Raw genomic sequence first — 9,888 nt, 5'->3', positions numbered from 1 at the left:
ACTACTAGAGAATCAGCTCTAGAAATTTTTCTTTAAGGGATTGATTTGATGTTGAATGCATCAAAAAATTGAATATTGTCCCATACTAAATTTTGATATTGCTTTAGCTGGTCATTTTTCATAGCATAAAGACATTGAACTTGTTTTACAATTAATTTAGCATCTCCTTTAATAGTGAGTGATTTTATTCCTTTCAACTTTTCTTCATGCAATCCTAAAAGAAGAGCATCATATTCTAAAGTATTATTGGTGTTAGGAAAATCTGATTTGAAAGAATGTATCAACATATCTCATTTAGGGAAATCAGGACAACCTTGGCTCCTAATCTAGAACTAGAGAAACTTCCATCAAACTCCATGTTCACATTTATTCCTCCTCCAACTGGCCTATTTCCTCTTTAGACTAAATGAATTAATTACCAAATTAGCATCCTTGATACAAAATGTGGGATTTTGGATCATCAAAAGGAAACATTGTGTATTTATTTTTCTCTTCAAGGATTAATTGGACCTTCTTGTTATCAACGAGGATAATAGCTTTAGACCAATCCATCTTTATCTCGATACCCATATCTCTGTAAAATTTTTGACTGAGTAACATCCCATAACTCATTCGTATCTTAGTCAATAAAATGGTTAGTTTTAGCCTTTTGTTAGGGTATGCCACCAACACTGCTTGTGCATCTTTCACCTAACCTATCAAAGGTACCTATTTACCATCCATAAAATAGAATTTCCCATAATTCTTGTTAATAATCAGTCCTAAGGCTTTGGCAACAGAGGAAGGCATTATATTATTAGATGCACTAGAATCAATGATGCAATTACTGAGTTTCCTTCCATTGAGTAACAGAGAAATATAAAAAGGATTGGGTTTTCTATCTTGATTTTCTGTCTCAAGGATCATCAAACTCTCAAGATCTACAATTTTTTCTAGGGTGTGCATTTGTTGGGACAAGTGTCTTGGAAGAACTAGAGGTTTCTCTAATGAGTTGTGAATTATTACATGGTTCACCTTTAATAAACTCCACTAGTCTATCTAATTCCTTAGGATTTGATTTTAAGTAATCAACAGTAGATATAGTAATAGTAGAAGATTTACAAAACTGAACCATATCAAAGGAAGTAGAAGAACTTGAATTTACAATACTTTTTCTATGGGGAACATTTTTAGTACCTTTGGGGGGATCTTTGATAGGGAAAGATGAATATTTCATTTTTGTACCTTGTGAACTCAAGCCTATGCTAGGAGTGAATTTGGATGCCCTTTAACATCTTGTTAATATAGAACATGAAGGATCATTTTTGGTTAGCAAAACATCTCCACTTTAATCCAAATTAGACTCATACTCTAGAAAGAATGTTTATAAGGTACTTGTTTTAGGTGGATCTGATTCTACTTCAATAACAATTTCATGATGACCTTCTGTCTCTTTCATTTGAAAATGCCTCAACCAATATGTACATGTTTCACCATCCTAATCTGTAGTAAGATGAAAAGAACACATTACCTCCTTATCAGGAGGGGCTTCAATCTTAATTTATTCCATAGACTAGGTAGCTAATAAGCACCTCTTCCTTGTTGTGCAGGGAAACTATTCTATCTAGGTTGATTCTAATATTGGTTTGGATAAATATTGGGTCTACCCTATTGTGTCTTCAGGGTGATAACATCATTAACTAACATCTAGACTATGTGATCTATACTTCTAGAGGCCTAAGGATTCAAAGTTTGAACATCCCTTCTCCATTTTCCTGTGATTATAAAGTCATCTTCTAATTCAATGGCTAATCTTTTGGTAGTAACCAAATCAACCAGTACATTCTTTCTCATGTGAAAAGAGATTTCAAGGGGCATTTCTCCCACAAATAATCCCTTCTAATTTTCAGCATTGGGTCTTGAAGCTATGAGAATTCTTTCTAAAATGTTTTATATTTAGCCATGAATTCTCTCATACGCTCGTACATTTCTTTCTTAAGTTGAGACAATTGAATAAGTAGAGAGTTTCTATCACTAGGACTTTGAAATGTACTTCAAATGCATGGAACATTGTATCCCAATTGGTTCTAGAAGCATTAGGGAGGTGGTTAAACCAATCACAAGAAATGTCAATAAACATTTAGACGAAGATTCAAACAATGACATCTTTAGTAGGTACATCTATAGTTTCACAAGCTGTTGTTGGAAATCTGATTGAAAAGATCATTGTAAGAATAAGATTGATTATAAAAGAGGGAGATTGTTGCAAAGAAAGAAGATTGTTATTAAAGAATGTTTTCAATCATTTTTTTTTCATTGATGTCAAACCTACTATTTGTTGGAATGAAATTTTTTTATAAGATCCAAGTACTATCACTTAGTTGATTGATGAAGAGGATTTAATCAACAAGATGTAACAAGAGCACCTAAGGGAAAGGTTGAGTTATGATTTTGTAATGAAGTACAAGGATCAATTAAGACAATGGTTAAATTGAAGATAAAAAGGTTGGTCACACTTAGAAAAATTGGAGGAATAAGTTATAACAATGTTGACTACAAAGCTTAACTAAGTTCATTAGTGAGTGTTGAGCAAGCTAGTTCAAGCTGAGAAAATTTTCAATTAGTGCCAAGCAAATGAAAAATCTAGTATGTGCCGAGTAATATAGAAGGAGCCAAGCTTGTTTAGGTGTCAAAAAAAGTAATAGGTGTCGAGCATCAGAAAAACTTATGGATGCCAAGTGAATCCATAGTAGGTGTTGAGCATTAGTAAAATGTAGTTGATGCCGAGTAACACAGTATGTGTTGAGCACCAACATTTCAATAGTGCCAAGCTGCTACATTATTTGAAAAGTCAAATATTTTCCAAATCTAAGCCAACAAAATTTGTTACCTTTAATTTTGTGAACTAGTAGGAGGATAAGGATGATGGGCTAGTGGCACAAAATTCTATGTAAACCATTTTTGAGTGAATTCAAGAGGATTCTTCATGATGTTTCTATAAGAAATAAGATATAGGTTAGATTTAATGAATTCTATGTAATCCATTTGAACTAAAATTAAAGGAGGGAAGAATCAAGTTGGAAAAGCAATTCCAAACTTCTATTTAAGGAGTAGTGGGCCAAGAAGCAAGAGTTGCTAGAGTGACAAATTATGAAGTGGTTGAAGGGTGTCAAGAAGAAGACATCTGGAGGAGAAGGAAGAATAGAGCACAGAGACTCTACTTCAATAAGTGGTCAAAAGAAAGATTGTACTGATACATCAAGCACAAAGACTCAAGGAGACAAAGCTTGAAAGGAGAACAAGCTGTCAGAGCTATAGAGACTAAAAGCCAGGCAATGTGAAGAGCTGAATGGTGATATGAAATTTGTAAGATAAGTTGTGAATTGTAATCAAGTCAAAACCCCTTATTGTTACTCTCTAGAAATTGTATCAGTTAGGGTAAAATCCTATGGACTTAAGTTGGTTTAATAGCCATTTGTAAATCTTTTAACAGGGTGGCATTCCAATTAAATATTCTAAAGTCCTCTAACTAGGTCCACTTCTAATAGGGTGGTTAAATCCTTTAACCAAGTCACATTTAACAGTGTGTTGTAGCCTTTAACAAGGTAGGCTTTTCACAAGGCATCACTTCAGAAGAGTGAGAATTGAGTAGCATGTTACTGGTATTTTTTCCCAAATTGGGTTTCCACATAAATCACTATATTATGTGTTGATATTTTCATGTGTGATTCTTGCATGTTGATTTACAGTAACTTGCTAAGTAGGAAAGTTTAAGCTTGGATGAATGAACAGTTTTGAAAGGCTCACTTTACTTGATGAAAAAGTTTTAATTGGTCATTTGGACCTTGAATAACTAATTCACCCCCCCCCCCCCCCCCCCCCACTCTCAATTATTCTAAAACATTTCTAACACTTGGTATCAAAGCCATCTACTAATTTAGTTTAAAGGTACTAGAAGTAGAAAATCAAGATGTCCAAGAGAGAAGTTCCCAAGCTCAACAAAGATAACTTCATTGCATGGAAAAGTCTAATGAAACTGCACCTTGGATCAATAGGTGATTATTCAAAAACCTCAATTAGAGTGGAACATGTAGATCCAACTGGACCCCTCTCTCTAGATGATTTGAACAAAAGGAAGGAGCATAATCAGGCAATGTTAGAGATTTCCTCTACACTCAGTTATGCTGAATTTGATGACATCAAAGGATGTGATACTACATTCAAGATGTGGAAAGCCTTGTCAAATATCTATGGACCAGATCAGAATGTTCAAAGAGAAAAGAAAGAAAGCCTCAGAGGAAAGTTTGATGACATGAAAATGGAAGAAGGTGAGAATGTTGCGCAATATGCATCTAGAATGAAAGAAGTGGTAAGTGCAATAAGAATTTTAGGTGGTCATTTGGAAGATGATTTTTTCAATATAAAATATTTAAGAATTTTTCTCCCCATCTATGCTATTAGAGTTTCAGCTATTCAAGAACTAAGGTGCATACCAGGAAACACACTAACCTTTGAAGAAATAGTAGGAAGACTTACTACCTTTGAGTTGTGATAACTACAAACCTGAGAATCTTGAATCTACTTTCAATGCTAAGCTATCATTGAAAGATACTAATGAGGTGAAATCAAAGAAAAAGAGTAGAAAAGGAAAACATGCATCCAGTGATAATAGCATAGATGAAGAAGATGTGGAATAGTTGGAAGCATTACTGGCAAGAAGATTCCACTAAGGCAAAGGTAAATTCAAAGGTAAGCTCCCTATAATTTATTTTAATTGCAATGAAGTAGGATATATTGCTACAAGGTGTACGTAGAAGAAGAACTAAAAATAAGGAAACAAGTACAAGAACAAAAGAGAGGAAGATAGTAGAGATTACAAGGACAAAGGAAAAAGATGCTACATTGTTAAAGAAGATTCTAATGAGAATGATGATGAAGTAGTCTATGTAGCCATGAAGGATGAATCAAATCAAGATGAAGCAATAGCACTAGTAACCTATGTGAACAAAAATGACAAGTGGATCATAGATAGTGGATGCTCACATCACATGACAAGAGACAAAAGTAAGTTTATTACCTTTACCTAATATGATGGAAATAGTGTTAAATTTGAAAATGATGCTCCATGTCAAATCAAAGGAAAAGGTTCTATTAAACTTATAGAGAAAATTTCATTTGAATTATAATGCATATTATGTTGAAGGACTAAACTACAATTTGTTAAGTGTATCACAGTTAGACAATATAGGTTGCAAAGTAGAATTTGGAAACAAAACTGCCAAAATCTATGATATTGATAGAAATCTGATAGGAAAAGGTGAACAAACTAGGGGTAATCTATTTTAACTAGATATGGAAGATACGACATGTCTTATTGTTAGATTTGATGATGTTTCGTTATGGCATAAAATATTGTCATGTTAACTTTGACAATCTGATTAGCATTAGCAAAAGGAAGAAAGTCAGAGGATTGCCTAAGCTAAAGAAACCTGAAAATATAATGTGCAAACAATGTCAACTAGGGAAGATGACCAAGCCAAGCTTCAAAAGAAAAACCTACACTTCTAAAGAAGTACTAGAACTAGTTCATATAGACTTATGTGGCCCAATAGAAGTGCAAAGCTACCTACAAGATTGATACATAATGCTATTTGTAGATTACTATTCTAGGATGATGACTCCCATGTTCTTAAAGAAAAAATCTGATGTATTTTAAATGTTTAAGTGGTATTTGGCTAGGGTTGAGAAAGAAATAGGAAAGAGTCTAAAGTGCCTTAGATTAGACAGAGGAGAGTTTACATCAAAAGAATTTGAGATATTTTGCAATGATAAAGATACCAAAAGGAAAACATCAGCACCAAGAACTCCAACATAGAATGAGATTGCAGAAAGAAGGAATAGATCAATAATAGACTATACCAGAACATTGATGATGGAGAAAATTGTTGCTCTAAAGTATTGGGGAGAAGCTATAAGTACTATTGTTTACACCCTTAATCAAGTTCATGTCAAGAAAGGAACAAATGCAACACCTTTTGAATTATGGTATGGTCACTCACCTAATGTAAAACATTTTAAAGTATTTTGTTTTAAATACTATATTCTTAAAGATACTAGAAATGGAAAGTTTGATGCAAAGAGTTATGAAGGCATATTCCTTGGATACTCCACTAGAAGTAAAGCATATAAGTGTTTGAATACTAACACTAACAATATTGTGGAGAGTGCAAATATAAATTTTGATGAGCATAAAGAAGTCCAAGTTGATGAATCCAAGAAATCAAAATATTATACATCATTTATATACTTCTATGAAGGAATACCAATTGAAGATGATGTTGCCAATCAAGTTGGGAATCAGCAAAAAAAATTAGTATTAGTTGAGTCATAGCCAGTAAATGTCAAGCTACATTCAAAAGCTGAGTTGAAAAATGAAGAAAATGCACATTCTAATTCTTAAATTGGTACACATGAAAGAGATGGTGAAATACTAGAAGGAGAAGTGCTAAGTGACTCTAAAGCTGAAGTACCAAACATGGAAAGAAGGACAACACCAAGACTAGCCAAGTATGTGAGAAGACATCACCCTATAGAAAAAATCATTGGTGACAAGGATGCAAGACCAATGACAAGGAATAGACTAAAGTATGAATCATGTCTACTAAGCAAGATTGAACCTAAAACAGTGAAAGATGCATTACAAGATGATAATTGGCATAAATCTATGGAAGAGGAGATAGATTAGATTGAGAAGAACAACACTTGGACCTTAGTTCCTAGACCAACTAATAAAAATGTAATTGGTACCAAATGGGTCTTTAGGAAAAAATTTGATGAGAATGGTTACATAACAAGAAACAAGGCCAGACTAGTCTGCAAATGCTATGCACAAGAAGAAGGACTAGACTATGGGGAAACATTTGCCCCTATTGCAAGAATGAAAGGAGTAAGAACACTATTTGCATATGTTGCTTACAAAGGTTTCAAAGTCTACCAAATGGATGTGAAGTCTACTTTTTTGAATGGCATAAGTCTATATAGAACAACCAAAGGGATTTTTTGATGACATCAAGGATATGGTTTGCAAATCGCATAAAGCACTCTATGGTTTGAAGCAAGCACCTAGAGCATGGTATGAGAGACTACATAAATACCTTCTGAGGATAGAATTTGAAATAAAAGATGAAAAATACAACCTGTATATCAAGGTAGAAAAATGTAAAGACATTTTGATATCTAAAATCTTTTTTGATGGTATAATATTTGAAGGAAAATATATTCTATGCAAAGATTTTTTTGATCAAATGAAACATGAGTTTGAGATGTCAATGTTTGGAGAAATCAAATTTTTTGTTGGATTGAAAGTATATCAATTGAAGCATGGCATATTTGTGACCCAATCAAAATATATCAAGGAGATACTCAAGACATTTGGATTAGAAGACTCAAAACTAGTCAACACACCAATGGTAATAGGATATAATTTATCTAAGAATGATGAGTAAGTTGAAGTGAATCAGGCAATGTATAGATCAATGATTGGAAAATTGTAGTATGTTGTACATAGTAAACTAGACATTGCATTAGCTATTGGAATAGTGGCAAGATTTTTTGCTAATCCAAGAGAAAATCATCTGATGGCAATAAATAGAATACTGAGGCACCTAAAAGGAACTAATGACTTTGGTTTGGACTACAAGAAATGTAAAAATTTTGAGTTGAGAGACTACACTAATGTAGATTGGGGAGCTAATATTGGTGACAAAAAAAGTATTAGTGGAGGAGAACTTTTCTTAAGGAAAAGACTGATTGCTTGGACCAACAAAAAATAAAGTTGTACCTCATAGTCCATAGTAGAAGTTGAATATGTTGTTTCTGCTATCAACTGCACTAATATTGTATGGGTCGAACATCTATTGCAAGGTATGAAGGAAGATGTAACTAAACCTATGATACTTTATTGTGATAATACAAGTCCCATCAGCATATTAAAGAATATCGTAATGCATGCCAAAATAAAGCATATTACAATCAAGTATCACTATGTAAGAGGATTGGTGGAAGAGAAACAAGTAAGGATGGAATATGTTAGTTTAAAGGAATAGATTGCTAAAATCTTTACTAAAAGCACTACCTAAAGATGCTTTTGAGTATCTTAGAGCTAAGTTAGGGGTGATACCCCTAGCCAAGGCTACTTGAGATTAAGCAAGACTGCCCTACATCAAATGAGTTGATTGATGGCATATTACAAATTGATGCAGAGGATATTTACTTTAGGATCATGCCTGAAGTAATCAAAATGTTGAAGTTCCAAATCAGTCACAAGAAAGGTGAAAAAGGGAGAAATTGGAGTACTTGCAAATGCTACACTTCCATATTAAGATGTTGAAATAGTATGTCTTTGGCATTTTTGTCAAAGAGGGAGAAGAATGAAGAAATTGATCAATAGCATTCAATTGGATAGAGGAAGAAGCAGCTAAAGTAGCTGATACCAGAATAGCAAAAGATGATTAAAGCATATAGAGGGAGAAATAATGTAAGAGGAAGCCAATGAACAGTGTTCATATATGCAAAAGGAAATAGTAGCGTAGAGGGAGATATCAGGAATCAATCAAAGAAGATAGTTTATCAATAAAAGAATTCAAAGGGATTCATAAGTGAACTTATGCTGCTAGAATATAGTTTTATTTTTGGCATTTAATTTATTGTTTTAACCTAGTTAGCATTTTTTTAACTTGGTTGATCAGTTTGGTTTTCCATTAATGCCAAAGAGGGAGATTGTTGGAAATTTGATTGAAAAGATCATTGTGAGAAGAAGATTGATTATCAAAGAGGGAGATTGGTGCAAAGAAGGAAGATTTTTGTTAAAGAATGTTTTTTATCATTGTTTTATCATTGATTTCAAAACTACTATTTTCTGGAATGACAATTGCTTATAAGATCCAAGTACTATCACTTAGTTGATTGATGAAGAGGATTTAATCAACAAGATGTAACAAGAGCACCTAAGGGAAAGGTTGAGTTATGATTTTGTAATGAAGTACAAGGATCAATTAAGATAATGGTTAAATGATGTATTGATAACATACTTGAAGATACAAAGGTTGGTTATACTTATAAATGTTGGAGGAATAAGTTGTAACAAGGTTGACTACAAAGCTTAATTAAGTTCATCACTGAGTACCGAGCAAGCTAGTTTAAGCTAAGAAATTTTTTAGTTACTATCGAGAAAATGAAAAATCTAGTATGTGCCAAGTAATATAGAAGGAGTCGAGCATATTTACATGCTAAGAAAAGTAACAAGTGCTGAGCATAAAAAAACTTAGTGGATGCCGAGTGAATCCACAATAGGTGTTGAGCATCAGTAAAATGTAGTTGATGCTAAGTAATACTGTATGTATTGAGCACTAGAATTTCAATAGTGTTGAGCTGCTACATTATTTGAAAATTCAAAGATTTGCCAGATTTGAGCCAACAAAATTTGTTACCTTGAATTTTCTTAACTAGTTGGAGGATAAGGATGATGAGTTGGTGGCACAAAATTCTATGTAAACCATTTTTTAGCAAATTCAAGAGGATTCTTTATGATGTTTCTAGAAGAAACAAGATATGGGTTAGATTCAATGAATCCTGCCTAATCCATTCAAACTAAAATTAAAGGAGGGAAGAATCGAGTGGGAAAAGCAATTCTAGACTTCTATTTAAGGAGTCATAGGCCAAGAAGCAAGAGTTTTTGGAGTGCCAAATTATGAAGTGGTTAAAGGGTATCAAGAAGAAGATATCAAGAGGAGAAGGAAGAATAGAGCACAGAGACTCTACTTTGATAAGTGGTCAGAAGGAAGATTGCACTAGTACATCAAGCATGAAGACTCAAGGAGACAAAGCTTGAAAGGAAAACAAGTTGTCAAA

The sequence above is a fragment of the Cupressus sempervirens genome, chromosome 4, assembly GCF_028749045.1.
Source record: "Cupressus sempervirens isolate cs-2001-9-10 chromosome 4, ASM2874904v1, whole genome shotgun sequence".
NCBI lineage: Eukaryota > Viridiplantae > Streptophyta > Pinopsida > Cupressales > Cupressaceae > Cupressus > Cupressus sempervirens.
The sequence above is the reverse complement of the archived record's forward strand: the minus strand, read 5'-3'. Positions refer to the sequence as shown.